At 41.8% G+C, this 24,660-nt stretch overlaps 1 protein-coding gene across 1 annotated transcript in view; it reads right to left on the bottom strand.

Annotated features, from left to right (window-relative positions):
- The window catches only part of RCAN2 (regulator of calcineurin 2), a 266,886-nt gene extending 253,829 nt beyond the window's left edge, over positions 1 to 13,057 (bottom strand). The window contains exon 1 of the mRNA XM_039231245.1: positions 12,844 to 13,057. The gene's annotated coding sequence lies outside the window, so the exon portion shown is untranslated. The remainder of the gene's footprint in view (positions 1 to 12,843) is intronic.
- Between the last annotated feature and the right edge of the window lie 11,603 nt (positions 13,058 to 24,660).

The raw sequence follows: 24,660 nt of genomic DNA, 5'->3' as shown, positions 1-24,660 counted from the left end.
ATTTACCATCCTCTATTTCAAAATTCTTACGATACCTGTAATCAAATAAATAATTTCTTTCTGGACAAATTATTAAACCTTAAAAGATAAGTATAAATTGGACTTTGATTTTTCCTAGCGATGCCCCATTACTAGACTTTTATCTTTAACAGCTACAGAAGTGAAATTTAAAAAAAATTATATTGGGGAGCCTGGGTAGCTCAGTCAGTTAAGCAGTTAGTCATCTGACTTTGGCTCAGGTCATGATCTCACAGTTTGTGGGTTTGAGCCCCGCATTGGGCTCTGTGCTGGACAGCTCAGGACTGGAGCCTGCTTTGGATTCTGTGTCTCCCTCTCTTTCTGCCCCTCCCCAACTTGTGCTCAGTGTGTGTGTGTGTGTGTGTGTGTGTGTGTGTGTGTCTCAAAAATAAATAAACATTTAAAAAATTTAGAATAAATCATATTAATTTAGCCTGCCTTTCAGAAAATGATATAGGGGAAAATGATTCAAATTGGCTGTTTATCTCAGTATCTCAATAACTGGTCAATATAATCGAGACAGTTGATGACGGCCTAATAATGACTGCAAAGACTCTTTTTTGAAAGACCAATTTGATTGATCATGAAATGAAAATTCTAGAATAATAACTAATTAAGTGATTTTTAAGAGGATTCCAATTGAAAATCCTAGTTGTTTATACAAAAGAAGGTGAAAAAGACATACCTGTCAAAAGCCTACCCAAAGGGTCTGCCAAAGTGGAAGGGGAACCAGTCAAAACCAACTAAAGCAAATAAGTATGCAAACTTGCTGTTTCAGGATTTAAAGGCAAACTGAACCAATTCTCAGTTAAACAGAGATTGCTTATTCTACTTAGTTTAAGTCAGCATTAGTAGCTCAACAGGCTGCCATGACAGCTGTCAGTGTTCTGGCCCCACATGGCTCATGGCATCAAATGCCAAGCCCCTGATAACGGAACCACCAGGAGAAAAGTGAATTCACTACAGTCAACTCTCCTACACACACTCATGCATGTAAAATCTACCAGATCCCCACCCACACATTCTCAGTTTCCATACACACACACACACACACGTACACACAAAACCCAACCTCTTTGAAGGAGGTTAAGCAGGTACATTTCCAGAGTAAGGGTTATCTCAGGAAAGCACCAATACCAACCACCCCTTACTTCTACCGAAAAGAGTGTTTACAAGCAGAACAGATATGAGACCTAAATTCCAATGCACTGCTTGTGGGAATGTTAAATTACTGCAACCTCCTGGAAAAATAATTAAACAGAATGTCAAAATACAGAGAAAGCCTTAAGAAGGTCCATCTATTTGAGCCAATAATTCTACTTCTAACAATCTAACCTAAAAAAAAATGACTCAAAAAGTAGAAAAAAAATATGATGAAAACTGTTCATCAAAGTATTATTCATGATAACTTGGATAACTGAGGATCAAAAAGGTAAATGAATTTGGTAAAATCATACAGGGGAATGCTATGCAGATATTGAAAACAAGGTTCACAAAGTCTGTTGACTTTGCATAAAAAGTTATTTAAAATGTTTGGTGAAAGGCACAGAATGCAAAATTCTATACATAGTATGACTCCCAATTCTACACAAGATACGCATACAAAAAGCCTGAAAGGAAATAACAACGACTAGTTACTAGTTAATTATCATTTGCTCATGGTAATTCATGTGTTTTTAATTGACTCTCTTTTATACTATTCTGTTTTAAAGGGTTTTTTTTTTTTATTTTATATAAAGCACCTATGTCTAAGAAAAAAGAAACCATTAAAAAATCGGGCCTGGGGCGCCTGGGTGGCTTAGTCGGTTAAGCGTCCGACTTTTGCTTAGGTCATGATCTCGCGGTTCGTGGGTTTGAGCCCCTCTTCGGGCTCTGTGCTGACTGCCAGCTCAGAGCCTGGAGCCTGTTTCAGTCTGTGACTCCCTCTCTCTCTGGCCCTCCTCTGCTCATGCTGTCTCTCTCTCTCTCCTAGAAATAAATAAAACATTAAAAAATTAAAAAAAAAAAAATCGGGCCAGAGTCTCTCTAGTTTCCCTGCGCAGAAGACAGACAACAGACACTGGGGAATATTTCTTGAGCGGACTTCATGACCCACCAGTCACTCACGCTTAAGCCCTGGTGATGATTTCTAGTACTCTACATCAAGCCTATGGCTTTCTTAACCTTGGCTTTGACTTTCAGCCTTCTCTGTTTATACTAAAACACTCCTCTGGCAGTTACCTCTTATCTGTAAACCATGACCTCCACCCAGCCCCCTTCCCCAGCAGGACCCACGTCTATGGCCTCCTCAGCCTCCTCCTGGCCCAGGCTGATCAAGTCTTGGTATTGACAACCAGTAAGTCACCCTTGAAAAAACAGCCATCATAAGCAAACCACCAATAAACAAGACAAGGAAATACAGTTTTTAATGCACTTCTATAAAAACATTTCCTACACCAAACAGACCTGGGGCTATACCATGCCCAACTATAACTGATCTATTGAGAGGCCCCCACTGTGTCGATCATCCTTAACATCTGTAAAGGGTATTGTACTTTACAGTGCACAGTCACAGACTCATAGCATTTCACCTCCATGACTCGAAGGCCAGAAGATCAAGTATTCTTTTCCTAATTGTACAGATAAGAAAATAGCAATTCAGAGAATGGGCACTGAGTGGCTTGTCTCCCCTGCTCCTCAGGGTGTGCTCATCTGTAAATAGTGATGATAATACCCTCATGGTGGAGTTGTTGTAAGGATTAAATGAGATAACGTATGCAGGGTGAGGAGCGCCGTGTTTGGAACAAAGGCAGCATTCAACAAATGCCAGCTCCTCTGACTGCTAGGTCAATGGGAAGCTCAAGGTTACATAGCTGGGAAGTGACAATGCCAGGATGAGAATCCAGGCCTTTTCATGCCAAGTCCAGGCTTTTTATGCTTTATCCCCAACACCGTAAAGCAGTATCAGGACATGGCTCATGGCCTCAAAGAACTTAGAATAAGTTGTAGCAGGCATCTGTCAAGTACATGAAACAACGAAGTAATTATTCCCACAAAGAACTAAGGCAAAAGAGATAAAAACTAGGATGTATGGGGCACCCGGGTGGCTCAGTCGGTTAAGCGTCCAACTTCAGCTCAGGTCATGATCTTGCAGTTCGTGAGTTCAAGCCCCACATCGGGTTCTGTGCTGACAGCTCAGAGCCTGAAGCCTGCTTCGGATTCTGGGTCTCCCTCTCTCTCTTCCCCTCCCCTGCTCGTACTCTGTCTCTCTCTCTCAAAAATAAATAAACATTAAAAAATTAAAAAAAAAACAACCTAGGATGTAGCTCTCAAATTACACAACTCTTTCGTCCAACAGCAACTGCTACCATTACAATGGCTTCTTACGCACACTTTCCAAAGCTCAGGAAACCCACACTTCACCCTGGTTTCAAAGTGAGTTGTGCATGGGGGAATCAGATACAAAAATAAGTCCCTTTCCATATTAATTACAGAAACTATTTTCTGTGGGCATGCTGAATTTCAGGAAGTTTGAGCTATTTTTGGAAACGTTTCTTTAACTTCTACGAAGTACCATTCATGATCATACGCTTTTTAAGGGACTTAAAAACAGCTTCAGTTGAGTTTAAGGATGCTTCTTAAAAAAATATATCTTCAATTGATTCACTAGTTTAAACTACAACATAGGACACCTGGCAGTTGATAACATAAGGAAAAGACACAAGGACAGAGAATATTTTAAAGGCACAGGCAGCAGGCATACAAACACGCACAGAGTAGGAAGTCATTCTGGTGCCCATGTATTTGATGCCACAATCATAATCCCATAATAATGGGGTTCAGGATTCCCATCCTTAGGCACACTATTCCTTTACAGTAATCTTGGCCTATTTATAAGGTAACAAAAGAAGAGCCTAAAACTTTGTGGCACATTGAAGCCTCTTTATATGTTAGAGGGTTATTCACTAACCGACACTTGGACATTCACATCTTGAAAGGTTTATAATGCGCTGTGTGCTTTTATACTCTTAATATATAGTTCGTTCGTTCTTTCTCTCTCTCTCTCTCTCTTTCTCCTAGTTTTTATTTGAGAGAGAGAGCCCTAGCAGGGGAGAGGGGCAGAGGGAGAGGGAGAGACAGAGAGAGAAAGAGAGAGACAGAGAGAGAGAGAGAGAGAGAGAGAGAATCCCAAGCAGGCTCCACACTCAGCTTGGAGACCAACACACAGCTGGATCCCACAACCCTGGGATCATGACCTAAGCTGAAATCAAGAGCTCAACCGACAGAGCCCCTATACTACTTTCTAAGATAGAGGAATGATGCTCATTAAGAGGTGGCCCTTAGCAAAATTATGAAGTAGGAGGTTTTCTTAAGAAACACTCTACCTCCCTTTACTTTATGTCTGTTCCTGGGGGGAGGTAGGGGGAGGGATGAGGACCACCATTTACCGAGCCCCTTCAATGAGGCAGTCTGGTATACGGTGCCTGCTTTACGTTATGCTTCACTCCTTACAAAATGTATATTAATCACCCCAATTATTCAAAGACAAGGAAACTAAGTCTCAGAATTTAAAGGATGGGTCTAAAATAAAGGAATGGATCAGTGACTACGGACATTCCTCTACTTCCGTGCTCATTCAGGTTACCCCTCACGGAACTGGGTTCCCCCTACATCAGACACCCTTGTCAGCGCCTGCACTATAGACTAGTTCACATCAAATCACTTGAGTTAGGCTTTTTAGAAGTACTTCTATTCTAGGGGCTCCTGGGTGGTTCAGTCGATTGGGCGGCCGACATCAGCTCAGGTCATGATCTCACGGTTGGTGGGTTTGAGCCCTGCATAGGGCTCTGTGCTGACAGCCAGCTCAGAGCCTGGAGCCTGTTTCGGATTCTGCGTCTCCCTCTCTCTCTGACCCTCCCCTGCTCACACTGTCTCTCACTCTCTCAGAAATAAATTTTAAAAACGTTAAAAAATAAAAAAAGAAAGAAGTACTCCTATTCGAGACATGCAGATGACTAACAGACACATGAAAAGATGTTCAACATCGCTCATCATCAGGGAAATGCAAATCAAAACCACAGTGAGATATCACCTGACACCTGTCAGAATGGCTGAAATAAAAAACACAGGAAACAACAAGGGTTGGCAAGGATATGGAGAAAAAAAGGAACCCTTGTGCACTGTTGCTTAACTGACTGAGCCACCCAGGCGCCCCACCTTGTGCACTGCTGATGGGGATGCAAATTGGTGCAGCCACTGTGGAAAACAGTATGGAGGTTCCCCAATACTGGGTATTGACCCTCCCTCTGAAAACTAAAAACTAGGTATTTACCCTCCCAAAAAAAAAAAAAAAACAAAACAAAAATGCACTAATTCAAAAAGATATATGCACTGCTATATTTATTGCATCATTATTCACAATAGCCAAGAGTTGGCAACAACCCAAGTGTCCATCCATAGATGAACTGATAAAGACGTGGTGTGTATATACAATGGAATATTACCCAGCCATTTAAAAAAAAGAATGAGACCTTGCCATTTGCAACAACATGGGTGGATCTAGAGGGTATTATGCTAAGTCACTCAGGGAAAGACCTATGCCATATGATTTCACTCATACGTGGAATTTAAGAAACAAAACAAATGAACAAACAAAAGACAAACACCAGGCTCTTAAATACAGAGAACAAACTTGGTTGCCAGAGGGGAGGTGGGTGGGAGATGGGTGAAAGAAGTAAAGCGGATTAGGAACACACTTCTCCGTGAGCACTGAGTAAATGTACAGAACTGCTGAATCACTATACTGTTGAGAAAGAGGAGAAGTTATAGGAGTGATCCTCTTCTAAAAGTGACCAGGCAGGCATCATTTTAACCCAAATCAGTGGCTCTAGTAGTCAAATCTAGTAGTAAAATCCAAAACAGGGTGGCAGGACTTCAAAATGTCAAGACTCTGAGATCATCTGGTCAACCTCTTCTCCCATTAATATACAGATTTAAAATAACTAAAGCCTGAGTAGGGCTGAGACTTTGCAGAGGTCACCCCACAAATCAGGTGTAGAGCCCAGACATCAGCTAGGCTTCCTGACTGAGTCCTGTTCTCTTTTATGGCATCGGCCACAAATATGCAAACATAGGGTAAAAAATACGTTCCAGACTAATAGGACTTACTCCAATGTTATTAATTCACACGGGTGATTCCGAGCAGCGGCCAGGCCAAGTGCACCTCTTATTAATAATCGTGTGGCCTACAGACGGTACCGTCTCTTTGCCTTGGGCTTCTTATCAATTATATGAGAAAACAATAGTGTCGGCTTCATATGGTTTTCATCTGGGTCAAATATGATAATTCTTATAGAGCTCTAACTTCTTTGTGCTCAGGATAAACATGGAATAATTATCATTATTTTTACTGTTATTACTACTAGTCTTTCAGATAATTGACAGTTCATACTTTGACTTTTGGGGAAGTAGGTAGAAACAACTTCCTGCTATCAAATTCATCTCTCTCAGGGAACCTGGGCGGCTTAGTCAGTTGAGCATTGGACTTGGGCTCCCATCATGATCTTGTGGTTCATGAGCTCGAGCTCTGCATCGAGCCCTGCATCGGGCTTCTCACTCACAGTGGGGAACCTGCTTGGGATTCTCTCTCCCCGCCTCTCTCTGCCCCTGCCCCATTTGCACGCACACACGCTCTTTCTCTCGCAAATAAACTTTTAAAATGTTTAATAAAAAAAATTCATCTACCTCTTCTCTAAAGGCAGCCCTACACAGTCTCAGGAATGAAGGTAAAATGAGAAGGTCAGCACCAGAAATAAAGAAATTACCTTTGAAAATACAAGTGCCTACTGAGCATTTTCATTTGATATTCAAAGTCAAACTTCCCAACCTTTCTCAAACCTACTCTTTCTCATTTACTTCCCTTTTCCCTCAGTTTTATTGAGATACAATTGATGTATAATACAGGTGTTTATTTATTTTAGGTGTACATCATATATTTAGGTTACACCATAATTATTTGGAAACTGTATATATGGCAGTGACTGCCAAGCTTAGCTAACTCCCATTACCTCACAGAGTTACACATTTTTTTCTTATGATGACGACTTCTAAGATCAACTGTCTAGGCAACTCTCAAATATACAGTACAGGATTATTAACTATAATCACCACACTGCACATTACATACCCAGGGCTTATTTTATTTTATAACTGGAAGTTTGTACCTTTTGACCCTCTTCACCCACTTTGCCCACCTCCCATCCCCCACTTACCGCAAATCTGCTCCCTAGATCTATGAGCTTGTTTTGTTTTAAATTCCACATAGAAGTGAGATCTTGAAATACTTATCTTTCTCTGGCTTATTTAGTTAGCATAATACCCTCAAAGTCCATCCATGTTGTTGCAAATGACAGGGCTTTTTTGTTTCTATCGCTAAATAATATTCTATTTTATATATAGATCACCTTTTTTTATCCAGTCATTCATCAGCAGACACTTCGGTTATTTCTCTGTCTTGGCTACTGTAAATAATGCTGCAATGAACATGGGGGTACGGCTATTGTAAATAATGCTGTAATAAACATGGGGGTACGGATATTTTCTCCAGATGGTGATTTTGTTTCCTATATTTATTTCCTAGTACATTTCCAAAAGTAGGATTGCAGGATCATATAATAGTTCTACTTTTAATTTTTTGAGGAACTTCCATACTGTTTTCCATAGTGGCCACATCAATTTATATTCCCATCAACAGTGCATTGGGATTACCTTTTTCCCCACATCCCTGCCGATACTTGTCTATTGTTTTGTTTTGTTTTGTTAATAGCCATTCTACATAGGTATAAAGTGATATCTCATTGTGGTTTTGATTTTCATTTCTCTGATGATTAGTGAGGTTGAGGACATTTCCATGTACTTAATGGCCATCTGCATGTCTTCTTTGGGAAAAAAGTGTATATGCAGATCCGTTGTCCATTTTTTAACTGGATTGTTTGTGGGGTTTGCTTTTTGGTTTTTTGGGGTTTTTTTGCTATTGAGTTATGTGTTCTTTATACACTTTGGAAATGAACTCTTAACAGATAAGTGATTTGCAAATAGTTTCTCCCACTCCATGGGTTGCCTTTTCATTTTGTTCATGGTTTTCTTTGTTGTAAAGAAGCTTTTTAGTTTGATATAGTCTCATCTGTTTATTGTTGCTTTTATTTTCTTTGCATTTGTTGACAAATCCAAGAAATCATTGCCAAGACCAATGTCAAGGAAATTACCCCCTAGATTTTCTTATAGAAATCTCATGGCTTCAGATCTTACATTCAAGACTTATATCCACTTTGAATTAATTATTGTGTATGGTAGAAGACAGTGGTCCAATTTTCCCAACCGTTATTGAAGACATTATCCTTTCTTCACTGTATATTCTTGTCTCCTTTGTCATAAAATAATTGAACACATACAGGTGAGTTTTTTTTTGAGATCTTTATTCTGTTCCACCGATTTCTGTGTTTGTTTTTATGCCATGCTCTTTTGGTGACCATAATTTTATAACATAGTTTAAAATCAGAAAGTGTGACGCCTCCTGCTTTGTTCTTCTTTCTTGAGATTGCTTTGGCTATTTGGAGTTTTTGTGGTTCCATACACATTTTAGGATTGTTTGTTCTCTTTCTGTGAAAAATGCCATTGGTATTTTGATGGGGATTACACTGAATCTGTAGACTGCTTTGGGCAGTATGGACATTTTAACTATTTTAATTCTTGCAATCCATGACCATGGAATATCTCTCCATTTATTTGTGTCTTCTTCAATTTCTTTCATCAATGTTTTCAGTGTACAAGTCTTTCATTTCCATGGTTAAATTTATTCCTAGGTATTTTATTCTTTTTGATAGAATTACAGATGGGACCGTTTCCTTAATTTCTCTGATACTTCATTATTAGCGTATGAAAATGCAACTTATTTTACATATTGATTTTATATCCTGCAACTTTGCTGAATTTGTTTTTTATTTCTAACAGTTTTTTAGTGGAGTCTTTAGAGCTTTCTATGTATATGTCACCTGCAAATAGAGCCAGTTTTACTTCCTCCTCTCTTATTTGATGCCTTTCATTTATTTATTTTTCATGCCTAATTGCTCTGGCTAAGACCACCAGCACTATGTGGTAAGTGAGCATCCTTGTCTTCTTCGTGATCTTAGAGAAGCTTTCAGTTAAAATTCCCCATCTTTCTCAAATCTAATCTTTTTCGCTTAATTCTTAACTTAGTTAAAAACCTGACATCCATCTAGACATCAACTCCTTCCACACCACCGCCCACCTGGTTACCTAGTACTACTAATTCTCCCTCTGAAATGGCTCCCTAAGGATCTCTCTTCTCTTTCTCCATCCTGCCTGGTTCAGGCACAATTAATTCTACTTCTTTTTCTTTTGCTTGAATCACTCCAGTGGTCTAAAATCTCAGCTCATTCCCCTCTGCGACACCACCCACGTAGGACCTCCAAAGTCACTTTTGCAAAATACAAATTAGATCAAATCTTTTTTCCCAAAAAAGGGTACATAATTTCTCCTCCTCAGCAGGGTATATTCACCTCCCCAAGCTCCCTGAAACACCTCCCAAACTCTCCTGCCTCCCCCTCACTTCAGAGGACCTAGATGTTCTTTGAATGTGAACTCTCCTTTGATGTGGAACATCTACCTAGCCCCTTCTCTAGGAAAAAAAAAACGAAAAACAAAAAACAAACAAACTGCTGCTGCCTACAGGAAGGCAGTCCAAATGCACTGCTTTCCTGAAATCTCTTCCAGATTCCCTCCACCCTTCCTTCTCTGGGCTTCCTATCTCCACTAGCCATTCACCATGTGGATCACTACCACTTATTTTCTTATCCTTCTTTTCTGCTAGATTGATTTCTGAAAGGCATGAGCCTCATTCTTTTATCCTCTGTCACAGGGCCTACATAGCACACAGTAGATGCAACAAATAACTGCTGAATAAACTGAGTGGGTGGTGGCGCATAAGTGGCTCAGTCGGTTAAGCATCCGACTTTGGCTCAGGTCATGACCTTGTGGTCTGGGAGTTCAAGCCCCATGTCGGGCTCTGTGCTGACAGCTTGGAGCTTGGAGCCTGCTTCAGATTCTGCATCTCCCTCTCTGCCCCTGCCCCCTCAGACTTTCTCTCTCTCTTTCTTTAAATAAATTTTTTTTTTTTACGAATAGTTTATTGTCAAATTAGTTTCCACATAACACCCAGTGCTCATCCCCACAAGTGCCCTCCTCCATGCCCATCCCCCCCTCCCCCCCACATCCATCAGTCCTCAGTTTTTGTCAGCATTCAAGAGTCTCTCATGGTTTGCCTCTCTCTCTTTCCCCCACCATTTCCGCCCTTCTTCTCCCCCTTGTTCCTCCGTCAAGTTCCTCCTAATCCTCCTATACGTGCACACATATGATATTTGTCCTTCTCTGCCTGACTTATTTCGCTCAGCATAACACCCTCAAGGTACATCCAGGTTGCTACACGTGGCCAGATTTCATTGTTTCTCATTGCCATGTAGTATTCCATGGTATAGATAAACCACATCTTCTGGATCCATTCATCTGGTGATGGACACTTAGGCTCTTTCCATGTTTTAGCTATTGTGGAGAGTGCTGCTATGAACATTGGGGTACATGTGCTCCTAGGCATCAGCATTTCTGTATCTCTTGGGTCAATTCCTAGCAGTGCTATTGCTGGGTCCTAGGGGAGTTCTACTGTTAGTTTCCTGAGGAACCTCCACACTGTTTTCCAGAGGGGCTGTACCAGTTTACATTCCCACCAACAGTGTAGGAGGGTGCCCGTTTCTCCACATCCTCGCCAGCATCTAGAGTTCTCTGATTTGCTCATTTTAGCCACTCTGACTGGCGCGAGGTGGTATCTCAGTGTGGTTTTGATTTGTATTTCCCTGATGAGGAGGGATGCTGAGCATCGTTTCATGTGTCTGTTGGCCATCTGGATGTCCTCTTTGGAGAAGTGTCTGTTCATATCTTCTGCCCATTTCTTCACCGGGTTGTTTGTTTTTCGGGCGTGTAGTTTGGTGAGTTCCTTATAGATTCTGGATATTAACCCTTTATCTGATAAGTCATTTGCAACTATCTCTTTAAATAAATATTTTTAAAAATTTAAACTGAGTAGATGGTACCCAAAGTAAAAGAAATCAAATGAGACCTCAGTGACTATCAAAACTGATCTCAATAAAGCTACTATATATATGTGACTGCGAGCAATTACATAAGTAGCTTTCAAAAGAGTGCAATGGGAACTTGCAAATGGCAAAGCTCTCAAGTTCCCACTTATGCTTGTTAAATGTTCATCAATGAAGAGGGAGAGCCACATCCTCCCAGGTTTAGTTGGCTTCTGCAGGACGTGAATACACAAGGCATTCTGAAAGCTCCTGGGATCCTGTAGCTTTATCTAAGGACGCTTTTCCCTCACAAAATTCTGTGGACTGGACTTGAATAGTAGGTGCTCAATAAAGGCTGATTAGATTTGCAGTGGATTTGAAAGCAAAGTGCACATTTTAGACTAATTCGATGCAATGACTGATTGTACTTAAGATAATAGCTCCAAGGCTTAAGAAAAATCAATGGGTAGACTGAAAAGCAGCCAAATGCTCACTCCCCTGCCTTGTTCTACAGTCAATGCCGACCTGCTTCTTGATCCTTTCCAGCTCCTGAGCTTTTCCAACTTCACCGCTTCCCCAGAGTCGAGAGGGCCAGTTAGCAGGTGTTGCCCTGTGCCTGCGATATATTTGTCCTGTGTTTTGATGTTGATGTAATATGTGAGAAAATTGAGTGGCATTTTTAAAGATGTCCTACTTTTCCTAAAGCCTACCCTCTGTGTGATAGGTGAAATGTGCTTCTGGCTGAAGGAAGGAAGAAGCGTGGACTGGAATGCTGCAGCATTCTTTCACCTTCAGTTGTGGGGCTGTGTGTTAAAAGGAGCCCAGAAACTGTTGTTTTTACTAAAATGATACCAAAAAAAATAGCTCTGGCAACGAACTCATTAGATGTCCATGAACACTTCTATCCTAATGATGTAGAAAATAGGAAAGATTCAAAGCGTGCGCTCTGCTATAATTCATTCTGGGATAAGAAAAAGACAGCAGTGCCTTGGAGAATAAATCATTAACTAAAAGTCAAACCGAGACACCCTGGAAAACAGTGAGACCAGGCGTCTGGGATTTGCCTGTTCCCCCTGGTGACTTCTAGAGCGAAGCATCCCACAGGCAGACAAACTCGGCACGCTGCACTCCCTTCTATTTCACTTTTCAAACTTGAAGTTATTTTTAGATGACCCATGCCCGCTAATCCCAGGCAGGACAATTTCCAGCCCGCTGCGCCTCAAAGCACCTTCCTCCTCTTCCAGCACTTTTTTTTTTTTTTATAAGCATTGATTAAGGAGTTTCTCCGTTTTCTCTCTTTTTTTTTTTTTTTTCTTCTCAGCGTGCAGTCCACCTGCCCTCACCCTCTCTCCAAACCTCAGTCCGGGGGGCCCCAGGCGTCATCTCCGCTGTTCTACTTGTGCACCTGCTGCTGCTACTAGAAAGGCGAACCCTTGGGCCACTAGGAATGGGGCAGGGGCTCTTTGAGACCCGCGCCCTCTAGAGGGGGGTCAAGGGAGACCTCTGTCCCCACGGCCGCCGCGGGGACGGAAAGCCGGAGCAGACCACCCTCCGCCCGCAGCTGCCGCCCCCTGCCCAGCCCCCGAGCCCCACCGCGCGCGCCTGCCCCCCGCCGCGCCCTCCCGCACCGCCCGGGCGCAGCGCGCCGTCCCTCCAGGACAGGGCGCAGGGGCGAGCGGCCCGGCGCGGTTACATAACCGACCTGCTGGGCGTCCACGAAGCGCCGGCAGAGGCTGAGGCGGCGGCTCTGGCGTCCGCGGGGCCGGTGACTGCGGGCGCGGCGCTGCCTGCTCACCTGCCCGCCGGTGCGAGCGCGTGGGGGCGGGCGCGGTGCCCGCGGGCCTGGGCGTGGGGCCGTGCGCGGCGCGCCCCGCCTCCGGGTCTCGCGGCCCGTGTGTCCCCGGCTCTCTGCCTCCCGCCCGCTCCGCCCCGCAACCTCGGCCGCCGTCAGCCGGGACAAAGCGGCTCCGGGGAGGGGCCGAGCCGGCGGCTCTCGCAGGAGCCAGCGGAGATGGGCGCGCCCCCAGCTCCGACTCATCGGGCCAACCTCCAATCAGACCCCAGGAAACCGAAAGCCCCTGTGTGGCCTCCTCTCCTCTCCTCCCTCCTGACCCGGCGCCCTTCCCGGGCCCGCACCCGCTCCGCTCCCCGGGCTCCCCCCCTGCCCTCTGCTGCCCTACACCCCGCTTTCCGCTCAGGGTGCCCGGGAAGCGAAGGAGACCCTCTGGACACCTAGCGCGGGAGCCAGTCCCCAGGAATCCCGGCCCCTGCGGGGAGGGGTCCCCGGGGTCACCGCCGGGTAGGGGTTCTGAGTGGGAGGGGGCTGCTTGTGAACCTAAGGGTTCCCGGCAGCGACAGCCGAGAAGAAACCGGCAGAGAAGCAAACTAGGCGGGGAGTACTGGAAAAGAGACTTCTTACAAGCAGACTGAGCCCCCGACTCCGGGCGAGGAAAGGTCGGGAAGCCCCTGGTGGGGGAGAGGGGGGAGGTCTCCGGGGCGTCTGCTCCGGGTGGGTGCGGCGCCCTCTGGCTGGGGACCTGCGCCCGCCCCGCCCACGCGCTGAAGGTGCCCTGCGCGGGCTCCTGGGCTTTGCCAGGAGTCGCAGCCACCAGACCTGGGGACAGAGGGCTTCAAGGACTCCTATTGTGTGAACCGGCGACAAGTGGGAGGCTGGTATCACACAGGAAACGATCGAATGTGAATCAGATTCCAGGCTAGATCTGTCGCTCAACAAACTTAAGACAGACGTCCCTGCTTTACAAAATAAAGCAGTTCGGAGCCGGAGGAAGCCTGTGGCTTACAGGTGCCAACGCGACGGACGGGGCGGGAGAAAGGCAACAGTGTAAAAAGACCAGAATAGGGAAAGTGGGGAAAATTGAAGGAAGAAGGACGGGGTGGAGGTGGGGGTGAGGGCCAACTTGAAGAGGAAATGAATAATATTTAAATCAGTTTTGCGTTCTGTCGTTTACTGCTGTAAAAATACTCTTTTTCCTTTTGCTTTTTATGACTTTCTGTTTCCTGATAAGCACATCAAAATTGCATTGAAGCACTCTGTAAGTTTTAACAATTCCTGGCTCACCCAGACACCACTTTGTTTTCTCCAAGGTTGATACAGAATTTCATCTTAAAAACAATTAAAAAAAAAAAAGGAAACAACAACAAAACGGTAATAGACCTTAGCTCTTCACCCTGATTGATCTGCATTGATACGAATGAAGACAGTATTTTGGAGCTGAAAATGGCCTTAGACTCCTACTCTTCTAAAGTTCTTCTGGATGCATAAATTCATATATACCTGCTGATTTAGATGAATTGGGTTTTGGGATAGAATTGTCTGAGAAGGCATTCTTTTCTTTTCTAAAACCTCTTCTCCAAAGTTCTAAACTCATCTTCCCCAAGATTGCTTCATTCTTTTTTTTTTTTTAATGTTTATTTATTTTTGAGAGAGAGAGACAGAGTGCCAGCAGGGGAGGAGCAGAGAGAGATGGAGACACAGAATCCAAAGCACACTCCAGGCTCTGAGCTGTCATCACAGAGCCTGATGCGGGGCTCCAACCAACAAACCGTGAGATCATTGCCTGAGCCGAAGTCGGAGGCCTAACTGACTGAGCCACCCAGGTGCCCCTGTAAAGGCATTCTTATACTGAGCCCAAACTTGCCTTCCTAGGATTTTCACTCACTGGTTACAGTTTAGTTTTTAAAGCAGTGGAGACAGAGTCCAACTCATTTTCCAACTGTGTTTCAAATATGTGAAGATAGGCATCATGTCTCCCTCCAAAATCCCCCTTTCTAAGTAAAACATCCTTAATCTTTCGAACAAAATCTCACTTGTAGTTAGTAGTTCCTAGAATCCGCGCCAACCCGTAGACTTCCATCTTAACAGAATCTATTTTGTAAATACATATTTACCAATGAAATTCCCTGCTGATAGAAGTAATAATTTATTGCAGAAACTTTGAAAAAAACATAGGATTCAACGTGAAGATTAATTAGTACATGTAACATTCAATATACCTCAGCTGTTATGAAAAATGAACATGGTCATTTTCCTACCATTCAGATACAGATATTCTTATTTTTTAATATACTTTAGTTTTTAAAGTTTAAGTTTCACCACAGAATTGATCAGAAAGTGTAGATATTTCCCATATATCCCCTGCACCCACAAAGACACAGCCTCCCTCATTATCAGTATCCCTCACCAGATTGGTACATTTTTTATAATTGATGAACTTACATTGACACATATAGTTGATACTTTGGTTTCAATTGGGATTCACTTTTGGTGCTGTACATTATTTGAGCTTTGACAAGTCTATGACATATCCACCATGATAGTCTTCTACAGGATAGTTTCACTGCTCTAAAAATCCTCTGTGTTCCTCCTTGCCTCCCCACTAACCTCTGGGAACCACTGATATTTTAGCTGTCTCCATAGTTTTGCCTTTTCCAGAAGGTCACAGAGTATATAGTCTATACAGTGTATATACAGTCTAGAATATATATAGTCTATGTATCTGTATATATACAGTCTATACTGTATAGACTTCACAGTGTATAGGCTTTTCAGATTGGTTTCTTTCTTCTTTTAGCAATACGCATTTATGGTTTCTCCATGTGTTCTCATGATTTGACAACTCATTCCTTTTTAGCACTGAGTAATATCCTATATTCTGGATGTATCAGTGTATTTATCCATTCACCTAGGGAAGGAAGGGCATCTTGGCTGTTCCCAAGTTTTGGCAATTATGAATTAAGCTGCTACAAACATGTACGTGCAAGTTTTTATACAAACATAAGTTTTCAACTTATTTGGGTAAATACTAAGGAGCGGGATTGCTGGATCATGTTGTAAAACTATGCTTTGTAAAAAACAAAACAAAACAAAACAAAAAACCAAAAACAAAAAAACCACCAAACTGCCTTCCAAAGTGGCCGTAACAGTTGACATCACCACCAAAAATGAGTGAAACATCCTATTATTCCACATCCTCACCAGCATTTGTCATTGTCAATGTTTCGGAATTTTACCAGTCTTATAGGTGTGTGGTGGCATCTCATTGTTGTTATAATTTACAGCTTCCCAATGACATGTGATGCTAAACATTTTTCATATGCTAATTTGCCAGCCATATATCTTCCTTGGTAGATATCTGTTCAGATTTTCTGCCCATTTCTTAACTGGGTTGTTCACTTTCTTATTGTTTTTATTGTTTCTTGATGTTATTGTTTTAAAATTTCTTTTATAGTTTGAATAGCAGTTACTTATCAGATATGTATTTTGTAAATCATTTCTCCAACTCTGGCTGGTCTTCTCATTCTCTTAATGGTGTCTTTTACAGAACAGAACCTTTTAATTTTAATGAATTCCAGCTCATCCATGATTTATTTAATGTAGTGTGCCTTTAGTGTTTTATCTAAAAAGTCATCATAATACTCAAAGCCATCTGATTTTCTCCCATTTTATCTCCTAGGAGTTGTAAAGTTTTGCAGTATTTTACATTTAGGTATATAATCCATTTTGAGTTAATTTTTGTGAAGAATGTAAGGTCTGTCTGTCTCTCTCTTTCTATATATATATATAAATTTAGGTATAAATTTAACAGAATATATATAAATATATATATATAAATATATAAATATAAATATATATAAATAATATATATATAAAATGTATTACATGTGGATGTCCACTTGATCCAGCACTATTTCTTGAAGAGGCTTTCTTTTCTCCATTGTATTGCCTTTTCTCCTTTGTCAAAGATCAGTCGACTATATTTATGTGAGTGTATTTAGGGACTCTGTATTCTGTTCCATTGATCTATTGATCTATTCATCTGCCAATATCACCCTCTTAATTACTGTTGCTTTATAGTAAGTCTTGAAGTCTGGTTGAATCAGTCCTCGGATTTGTTTTCTTCAACACTGTATTGTATTGGCTATTCTGGATCTTTTGCCTCTCCATATAAACTTTAGAGTCCGTTTGTCAATATCTACAAAATACTTTGTGAGAATTTTGATTGAGATTGCATTGAATCTGTAGGTCAAATTGAGAACTGACATCTTGACCATATTGAGTCTTCTTATCCATGAACATGGAATATCTCTTCATTTGTCCGTTTTTTTCTTCGAGTTCTTTTACCGAGGTTCTGTAGCTTCACTCATATAGATCTTATATATATTCATTCTGTTGAATTTATACCTAAATATTTCATGGGGGGGTACTGATGGAAATGGTATTGTGTTTTTAATTTCACATTCCATTCATTCAATGTTAGTATATGGTCCAGAGACTTTACATGGGCAAAAACGAAAAACACACACATACCCTGAAAGAAATAAAGTCAAAATGATGGACTATGATTCTAAAAGCTCAAGGAATCTCTGGTATCAATATCCTCCAGACAAAGACCACCAAAACATACCTGTAGTTAAACAAGCTTAATTTATGCTCACTACAATAAAGGAGAATATACTCCATGGAGATAATGTGGCATGGTGTTAAGAGCATGTTAGAAGACTTAGAAGATTTGAACTTGTCTTAAATGATTTTTGGAAAGGGTTTGAAGAAGCAATGATTTGCTCTAGATTGAATGCTGCTAGAAGGAGGATAATAATTTGCTGGCATATATTAATAAATTTATCTACAAGGCAGGAGAAATGAAGCAGGGCTACAGCTATAATTATAAAGAAGCAGCAGTCATTCACATTAGCCAGGATCGTGGAATAATTGATCATTTTTGTAGTTTGGACATGTTTTTGTCTTTGTTTATATATGTTTGCAGAACCTCTTCTCTTGTCCTGATTCCTCATGGTCCTAGGATGTTTTATGCAACTTCATAGGAAGTTTTCCTTCAAGACGAAAACACCAAAATCAAACTTATCATGCCTGGCAGATCATAGCTGTCTTGACCACTTTCTTCTTTCTCACTAGTAAGATATTGTCACTGTGACAATGACACCTTGGCAATCTCATATAGTTACCAGCCCATCAACAATTCCTAATAATAATCAGTAATACCTTTGCCTAATGTGCACCACCTTTTCTACAAGTGAAAAAGAAACAAAAGTAATATGTGTACTTTCACAGGGCTTTTGAAAGAAAAATGAATAAGCATAAGGCTCCCAAGATGACTAAAGAAAAACAAAAGTTGGTGCTGTGTGATAACAATGAAAGAAAGGAAAATTTTGTGAGTATGAGTGGTACAGAAAGATGCTACAGAGAGGGCAGCATTGAGGCTAGTTTTCAAAAATGAATTGAATTTGGAGAAGAAAATAAGGCAGTTGTCCTTTCATATGGGGAGAGCCACACTAACCCTAGAAAGGATGATCTGTGGCCCTGTTAACTACTACAACATGGGGTAGACAGGAGAGGCAGAAGCCAGGACAAAATCCATCTTTAGGGCTGGACAGGCGTAGGGATGGAGAATAGATGGAGGCAGAGGGAGAAGAAGTTGGCTCTCGCACTGGGCCAAACCCAGTCCAAAAGACTCATTTGGTCCCCAAAAACACCCCAGTAGACAAAAATAACTGTCTAAGCACCTTGTTGTCATCAAGAAGTCTCCCATAGAGACACTGGCTCATCTTGACAAACAAAAAAGCTTGGAGAAGTGGAATACAAGACATGATAGAGACCCCATTACCAGGATCCTAAGGTGGGTCGTGGTTCTTGGAAACCAAGAGGCTCAGGAGGCTCTAAGGATGGCTTGATTGTATCAGTGCAGCTGGAGCTCCTTACAACATCCGTCTACCTGAAGTTTGGATCAATTCTAGAGCCCTGGATAGAGCCGAATTGCAGGCAAAGGTAAGAGAAGTGAAGGATTGGAAACACTGGGGCCCAAGGCAGAAATGAAGTTTTCATCTCAACTCTACTATTTCCCAGCTGGATGTCCTCGAACAAATATATTATTCCTCTAAACCCTAGTTTTCGCATCTGTGGAGTCAGGATCATGGTAACCATACTATACATTGTTGTGAAAATTAAATACCATGATGTTTATAAAGCATTTGACCCAGTGTCTGGCTTCAGTAAATTTTAGTCATGATAACCATCATCATTACCATCATCATCATCACCATCATCATTTTCATTATCTATTTCATTATTGGCTGCATCATCATCATAATCATCATCATCAAAAAGAGGAGAATGCTCTATGGGAGAGGTCTTCAAATTATGGCCCAAATCTAGCCCCCAAATGTTTTTGTGAATGAGGTTCTATTGGAATACAGCCACACTCATTCATTTATGTATTGTCTATGGCTTTTTTCCAGCAGTGGCAGTTGAGGAGTTGTGATAGAGACCTCAAGATCTGAAAGCTGAGAACACTTGCTATTTGGTCCTATACGGAAAACATTAGCTGACTTCTACTCTACGGCAAGAAAAAAATCAAATGACCATGGCTCTGCTGGAAACTATAAGGACTCCCACATAAATAAAGCATAGAAGTGCTATAGAAAGTAGTAAGAAAAGCTTGAACAAGTAACCTGTGGCACACAGATTTTTTTAAATAGTCTTAAAAATTAAGAACTAAAATTTTATGCCATATTCCAGTCATTTCAAATCAGTGGGACTAACTCTCTCTCTAGGACCAGATACATAATTTGGGGGACCCATTGCAAAATGACCGTACAGGGCCCTTTGATCAAAAAAGATTAAGAATTTTAAGGGGCACCTGGGTGGCTCAATAGGTTAAGCATCTGACTCTTGGTTTCTGCTCAGATCATGAACTCATGGTTCCTGACTTCGAGCCCCTCATCTGGCTCCATGCTGACACCACAGAGCCTGCTGGGATTCTCTCTCTCCCTCTCTCTCTCTCTGCTCCTCCTCTGCTCTGTCTCTCAAAATAAATAAACTTAAAAAATTTTTTTTAAGAATTTTAAGATGATGATAACAGAGCGTTAAACCAAGCACAAGGCCTTTCTACACAGGGTGCATAGCCCTCTCTCATATAAGCATGCGTACACACATGGGCACAGACACACATGCATACACCCTACACGCAACAGAAACACCTATAGCTGAAGAGCAATGTACAGGTAGTCAAGTGCAAAGTTAGATGTGAGTTTTCTTTCTTTCTGCCTACCAGAGCATTTTCTCCTATAAATGATTTTTCTACGCCCACAACCTCCTCCTTCAATTTTGATGCAGCAGTAAAAGCAGTTTCCCTCCCTCTGACTCCCTCTTAATGGTTGCATGACACATCCATATTATCATTCAGATGGCAGAGGAAAACTGCCCGTCTCTGATTTCTCTTTTTCCATTCATTGCAGCATGCTATGCCCAAAATAATCCAGTCTGCTCTCACAGAGGCCCCAGGTTCACCATGCCAGGATGAAAGCCGCTGCTGTCCATGTTGGATCTTACTTGGCTTTGGAGCATGTCAGGTGTATAAAGTCCCACAGTTAGAGCGTTGGTAGAAATAACATGCGCAATTTCCTTCGCAGAAACAAGAATGTGCAAGAGGCTGCAATATGGGAATTGTCCGTTACACTAAAAACTCATGAATTATTTCATTTTTCCCAGGGGAAAAAAATACACAAAAATGAAACCAAAAAGATAGATAGGCTGTGTTTTGTTTTTTAACTAATGCTCCTTTGACAGTCTATGGAGTGCAAAATGTATATATAAATAAGTCTTTCATGGTCCGTGGTGTGGAAAGTATTCATACAGAAGCTTTCTGATGTTATTGTACTTTTTGGTAAGGCTGCAAATAAAAGCAAATGCTTTGGGAATCAGGAGTATGAGTGCGCAGATGTCAGTAGGCTGATTTCAGGTGTGATAGCAGATCCCCAAATCCCACAGTGAGGTAAGTGCTCCTCCAGGGGTCTGGATGACGGAGCACCCTCTGGGATGCCTGTGACTCATTGGCGTCGGTTGATTTTCCAAAGAAGGAGCAGTGATAGAGCCATCCATATTTGCCAGGCATTAGTCAGATTCCTCCAGGATTTGACAAGGTGACAGATGACTCTGATAAGTTAATTTGTGCTAAGGTGGTAATGGCTGATAATAGGCTCTCTGGTTATTCTCAGATAACATCTATACTTAAATGGGGCCACGTTCTTCAGAATCTGATGGCCACGATCCATCCTGTCTTCCAGCCAGCCTGTTCCTCCCTGTTCCCGGAGCATGCCCTCTGCTTTCAGTCTTCCATGCTATGCACTGGCAGTTCCTAAGTTCTTCAGTTTGCCTGACAAGCTCAAATTCTCCCACCAATGATCAACTGAAAATAACAGCAACAAATGCTACATACTATATTCCAAGAGAGGGATTCTCAAAGAGTTGTCCCAGGACCAGCAGCATTGACATCACTGGAGAAATTATTAGAACGGCAAATTCTTGGGCCTACCCCAGATCTATTGACTCAGAAACTTGCGGTGAAATCCAGAGACCTGTGTTTAACAAGACTCCCAGGGGACTCTGACACATGCTCAAGCTCGAAACCAGTATTCCAACCATTTGTCTTACATCAGCTCGTTTAATTTTCACAACAGCTCTCAGAGGTAGGTACTAAGATTGCCTCCATTTTACAGATGAGGAAACTGAGGCACAGAAAGTTTAAGCAACTTGACAGAGGTTGTTAAGCTGGCAAATGGTTGAGCTGAGCTTTGAATCCAGCAATCTGGCTCAAGAATGTGGTTGGTCTACTTCTCAACTATGCTACCCTTTGCCTCAATGCTTCTGCAAAGCTTTTTGTGATTCCAGTCTCCCAAATCTCACCCAACAACATCAGTAGTCCTCACATCCCTTTCTTCTCTTATGATATTCATGTTTTTCTTGTCATTCTATCCTCACTACCCCATACCTATACTGCACTGAGCAAACCTTGGAATATGATGAAAGAATGAATAATTGAATGAATTGATCAGTGAATCAATAGATGTCTTGACTCAGAAGTAACTTGATCGGTATTTTCCAGAGAGCTTTAAAAAAAAACAAACCTTCCAGAACCCTATCCTTCACCTACTTACTCAGAGTCTCCAGGAGTGGGGCCTGGAAATCTGTATTTTAAAAGTCAAAACCCAAACAAGGAACCTGGGTTTGAGAAAAAGTTGTCCCCAGTAAACTGATTCTGTACCCATGGACCCCCCTGCCTTAATTACCACTGGAAATTTCAGATAGTTTGGTAAGACCAAGTTGAGGGCATGAATGGGGAAAGGGGAGGTGTCTTTGGACCTTAAATCCTAGCCCATGAGGAGTTGCTAACCCTGTAGCAAATCCTTCCTGGAAGAAAGCCTAAACATGCTTCAGATTTTAGGCACATCATATGATATTCCTTGAATAAAATCGTATAAGAAACACCTGCATTTGGTACCACTGAGCTGTACATGGGAAGGTTTTTTTACCCCCAGAACAAGCAGTCCTCAGCATATATATATATATAAATGGGTCATATTCCAAAAATGTATTTGTAAGTTGAGTTGTTTGGAACTCAGAAAACACTTTCCCACAGAAGTAATATTAGAAAAAGAGTTCCATTCCTCTGCCAAAACACAAAACTTGATTTAGAACACTGTCTGAAATAGCAGTTCAGATGGGCTACACGGACATCCATGGGAAATGTGGCCGGGACCCGCCCAACTAGGAACTGGGGATTATGGGAGCACAGTGACTTCTGGGTGAGACTGGGCTGTGACAGCATCAGAGACATGCCTTGGTTGTCCTCCCTCCCTCAACACATGCACACACACAGTTTGGTGGCTACAAGGCCCATGATAGAAAACAAAATAATCACTCAAGGAAAGACACTTGGGATCCAATGAAACCCTATTTCCTTCACTTGTGCAGTCCAGATCTTCCCCAGATCTTAGCCCAGAGCTCCCCAGATCAGCTACAGACAATCAGCAGTGCTTGCACTGACCTCTGACACCCTCTTACCTGCATTTTGGAAACATTCCACAACCTGTAGTTTCAACTTCAAGGCAACTGCAACCACCTCCACTACCATACCCTGAATAATAGTTCAGGGTGAGTATGGAATAAGTACCATAAATGAAATTGCTGCTGAAAAGTAGAAAAGAGAATCACATTTCTAGTTTTTCCTTGGCCTATATAATTAATTAGCTGTGTGACATCAGGCTAAGTTCTCTGGGACTTGGTTTCCTCATTTGTAAAATGTTGGGGAAAAGGAGTGTTTATACAGGCTGTAAGTTCTTTCTAGGTCTAATATTCCAGAACTCAATAAAAATAGTTTCCTCTACTTCCTTGTGAAAAGATTCACCAGTCTGCCAACTGTTCTCCATGCTCCATGTTTGGCAATGAAATACTGAAACCTCCTCTCGTCTCAGGTCCAAAGATGCACCAAAAAGCACCACAACTGATAAGTTACAGTTTCATTTCACTCTTATTAAAGTTACTTCATTTAAGTCTCACTTGCACACAGCCAAACTGCACTTAGGCAACAATAGCTCTTTGGGTTTAAGCCCTGTACTCAATGGGATGCATTTCTCAACACACGGCAGATTAAGGATCAAGTAAGGTAATAATAATTCATCGACATGGAAGGTCAAAAGACAAAAAAAAAATTTTAAAACTCAAGGGAATCTGAAGTTATTTTAGGGGAAAAAAAACCTTTGAGAGGAATCAATTCAGTTAATTTTAACATGCATCATCTGAGACTGGAATTTAACTCAGGAAAAAACATATTGTTTCTTTAATAGTACACCCCTCTCCCAAAGGTAATGCTACCTAGAGGAAAAGAAGTGAAGACATTTGGTTATCATCAAGCAGTTTTGTTTGGGATTGGTGACACCTGATAGAATTTGAGCTCAGGAATTCCATGTCAGCTGTAAGGATAATGTGTCCCTATGATAGGCTAACTGATGTGCCTAGAGTTGGCATTCGGAACTTCAAGAAAGTTCAACTAGTTTCCACTTCCATATATCTTTAATGGGATTCAGTTCTCTGACCAAGATAAGAACAGAAACTTTTGCTTTCATGCCCTAAACACACATACACAGCAACAACATCAACAACAAAACAAAGTAAACAAAACAAAAGCAAAAACTATTCCAAATAATATACAACAAAATTCCCCCGACCCCCAACACCTTCCTAGCCAGCCTCATCAGAATACTGGGGAATTGGTTGGGGTAGGAAGTCTGGTTCTAGAACCTCTGGAATTTCAGGTCTCAGAACCAGTGTTTGAACCTAATATTTTATCGGCCTTCTACTGTGTGTCAGACACTATGCTGAGTGTTTTATATGCATTCATTAACTCAATCCTTAAAACAACCTGGTGAAGTATGTGTTATCTCCATGTTGCTTAGTAAGCATTTATATTCCAGTTGAAAGAAGAAAAAAAAAAAAAAAAACGGCAAGAGGGTGAGCAAATGGCCCCAAAAAAAGAGACAGGACTGCACATACCATCAATCCCAGTCATCCAAACAGCCCGGGACTACAAGGGCCTGAGATTCGAATCCGTGCTCCACCATGCCCTATGACCTTGAGGAAGTTATTTAGTTTCCTTACATATAAAGTGGGAACAGTTTATAGTGCCCACCCCTCAGGCTTGCTACA

This window comes from Hyaena hyaena, unplaced genomic scaffold (assembly GCF_003009895.1).
Source record: "Hyaena hyaena isolate Hyena2069 unplaced genomic scaffold, ASM300989v1 scaffold_55, whole genome shotgun sequence".
Taxonomy (NCBI): Eukaryota; Metazoa; Chordata; class Mammalia; order Carnivora; family Hyaenidae; genus Hyaena; species Hyaena hyaena.
The sequence above is the reverse complement of the archived record's forward strand: the minus strand, read 5'-3'. Positions and strand labels throughout refer to the sequence as shown.